Raw genomic sequence first — 3,881 nt, 5'->3', positions numbered from 1 at the left:
GAAATTTGGCGTTATTTTTTTCCTAACGCTTTTAATTGTTGTGAAATGTAGTAAATCTACATGTACTCTGACCGACAAACACAGTGAACAAAAACTCGCGCGATTTCATTCAGCCATTTGTTCACTTCATGTACCTGGTCATGATTTCCTCGTGCAGTCCGTGCATGTAAACCATGCGGTTTGATTGAACGATTTTTGCACATGTACATGTGTAATACGACACACAACCATATTTTCAGCTATTCTCTGAAAAAAACATTAGTTTTCGTAATGCCGAGGCTGAATTCTAAAGAGAGGGCTCAGGTTTTGGCTATGCTTGAATGTGGGCGAACGCAGGAACAAGTTGCTAGACGTTTTAACGTCTCTCGTTCGACAATTGTGCGTCTTATTCGACGTGTTAGAGACACGGGAACGTCTATCGATAGACCACGTTCAGGTAGACCGCGTGTAACGTCAATACGACAGGATAATTATATACGTCAACGTCATTTACGTGACAGATTTGTGACGGCGCAATCTACGTCACGTATAGTTGTAGGTAACCGTGGACGTCCAATTAGTCGACATACAGTGAGAAATCGACTCAGAGAACACGGAATTTCCTGTCATAGGCCCTACCGCGGTCTAATTCTAACGTTACGCCACCGTCAACAACGTCTTATTTGGGCCTGCAACCATCGCGGCCAGCGTTGGCAGAACGTAGTGTTCAGTGACGAGTCGCGTTTCAACTTGTGGAACGCCGACGGACGTATCCGTGTCTATAGACGACGCCATGAACGCTACGCAAACAATTGCGTTTTGGAGCACAATCGTTACGGTGGAGGTGGAGTAATAGTGTGGGCAGCAATCAACCATAGGTTTAAGTCCCAACTCTTCATTTGCCAAGGTAATCTCACAGCCAGGCGTTACATCGACCAGATATTACGTCATGTAGTTGTCCCTTTATTCCGTCAACGTCAAGGATTAGTCTATCAGCACGACAACGCGCGACCTCACGTTGCACGCGTCACCAGGGACTTTCTACAGGCTAGAAACATTAATGTTTTACCTTGGCCGGCGTGTTCACCGGACTGCAATCCGATTGAACACGCGTGGGATTATCTCGGACGGCGGTTACGCCAACGTCAACCCCAGCCAGCAAACGTCCGGGAACTGGAAGCAGCGCTGCACCAGGAGTGGGCCAGAATCCCACGGTATCTGTTACGCAACTGGTGCGGCTCTATGAGGCGTCGCCTTGCTGCTGTGGTTGCTAGCAGAGGTGGCCACACGCGCTACTGATTTTTCTAATGCAATTTCTCCGACCAGGCTATTAAAATTCAAGATTTAAGCATAATGCGACAATGAAATGATTTCTTATTGACCATAAATTCTTGTAAAGCATCTAATTTGCGAATGGAATTGTTCTTTTCTAATTTTGAATCACGGTTAACGAAAAATTGTATACCGAGTTTGAATGAGGCGTTTCTTTATCTCGTCAGTATACATGTAGTGGTGTTTTTTCCACTAACCGTTCCATTATGTTAATTTGATAGAGTCTCGTCCTTGTTTACTGTGTGTTTCGTTCTCTGTGTGTGCGTGCGTGCGGGCGTGCGTATGTGCTGGTCGTGTACATGCGTGCACTGCTTTGAATTACAGTTTGAGAAGGCTTGGGTTTCATTTTTGCATGGTATTAATTGCTATTGAAGTGCATATTTGATTTTCTCAGAAAACGTGAAGTTATGTTAACTTATGTTATCTTATCTTGTCTTCTCTCTAAAAGTGACTTATAAACAATACAACTTAAATGAAAAGTAAAAGCTGCGTAATTTTTATTTTGTGCATTTCATACTTAGATATCTGCGTAAGTTCCAGTTGATTTGTTAGACATTTTCCTACGATTCTATAAATCGACTTTTGTTGAATTGCGACAGTGATTTAAATATGCTTCTAATATACATGAAGGTAAATAAATTGAATTTTCTTAATTTTATTATGTATAGGTTAATAAATGGGAGAGCGGTGCCTTTGAGTGATAATGGCCCTGGCAAGGTGATAATAGCCCGAGGGCTATTATCTTCTTCCAGGGCCATTATCACTCAAAGGCACCGCTCTCCCATGTATTTACCTGTTTATTACATGTTTACCTATAATATAGTAAGATATGTTTTTTGTGTCATTTTTATGGGTACATGTACTTGCATCTTCTGGCATAATAAATTTCAGTTTTTCAGTTTATATATTAGAGCTTGATTCTATTTGTATAAGTCTATTTACTGTATAAAATCAAGTACCTGGATAGTAGTACTTTCTTGCTTATTGCATAATTTGGGGATAAAGATACGTTATTTCACGAAGAATACACAATGTTACGTTCAAGATGATAAAATAAAACGAAAATTTTCGCTGTTTTACCTCCATGAAACGCCATGACGTCATTTCTGTTTACGGACGTTAATTTCCCGCGCTAACGCCAGGGCCATTATCAATAATGGCCCCGGGGCTTATTAGGGGATGAAAATCCCCGAGACGGTAACGTCCGTATATAGTTATTCGTCTTTGTTGTGTGCATATACTGAGACAATTTTTTCGATGTTTTCCGGTTCCGGTTTATGTACACAACGCAGACTGGTTGTCTGCAAGAACATCCGAGCACCCCGAATCAGTCACAGAAATTAGTAAACCGCGCCAACATATTTCTTTTTCGTAATGTAAACTGTACATGCAACTGAAAATCACTTTTAAACAGTAAGGAAGGTTAAAGGCCGTCAAGTTTCTGCGTGGAGTGCAAACAAACAAAAAATCCTAAAGCCAGTGCGAGAACGCAGTGAATGACGTCACCGTCACGGCTTCCCATAAATTTTGTTAAGTATGATATTCGCTGTAAGAGGTATGACGACACTAGATGTAAACTTCACTGTCTAGAGCGAAGTTTCACTTTCTTTTGAGTGTTAAATATTTCTTCGTAAGTAGATATATAAAAGATAAATCCCCATGCTAGGCAGTGCCTTAGTTCATATTATGATAATGTGATAATGCATGACGCAATGCGATAATGGGATAATTTTCAGCATAAATTTGTTACTATTTATAGGTACTCATGTAATAAAATGATATAATACCATTTTTCATGATATCATTTTAATTTATCATTATTAAACATAAACGATTCCTTTGATATACGTATCTTCAATAGGTTTTCAGAAAGGGGATAAACTAGCTGCAATTATCTTATGTTGCAGTACAGTGTGTTAACCAAGATTAATTCTGAGAAAATTGGAAATAAAGAATATTCATTGTACTTCAGGTAGCCTGGGAAGCCGTTCATTATATTCGTGCTTTTGTCAGAAGAAATCGTACCGAATATTTATGCATTAAAGATCCCACTTAATTTGCGCTAATTAGTGTTAATTGGTATTCATCGAGTTTCTGATATCATCAGCCTATTGTCAATTTGCAGGTAGAAAAAAGTTAGAAATTGTCAGACTGGATTCCCAGGCTATACTTCAGGTATCACTTCTATAAAAACACTCTTGAGCTTCGCAACTCCGATATCTTTCTCAATAATTATCTTGCAGTACAGTAATAAATTTCCCATGATATTGGTTCCTGCAAAACTACCAAATGAAATGTCAAGTTTAGACTTAGAGCGGAAACACAGGTTATGCAGTATTAAAGAACTGCTTTCTCATGTGTTTATTTTAAGCTACACATGTATTTTATGAAATGAAAGAAATATAATAACTCTAAAAACAATATTAGCTTTAATAATAAAGTGTACACGTTTTCTGTTCTCTATATTTTTTCAACGCCATTAAAATGCAAAATTATACTGCACTACATTTTTATCATTTTTAAGAAGCCAGCAGGCTAATGTCAGTGTAAAAATATTTTTAAACAAAATT

The sequence above is a fragment of the Mercenaria mercenaria genome, chromosome 10 (assembly GCF_021730395.1).
Source record: "Mercenaria mercenaria strain notata chromosome 10, MADL_Memer_1, whole genome shotgun sequence".
NCBI lineage: Eukaryota > Metazoa > Mollusca > Bivalvia > Venerida > Veneridae > Mercenaria > Mercenaria mercenaria.
The sequence above is the reverse complement of the archived record's forward strand: the minus strand, read 5'-3'. Positions refer to the sequence as shown.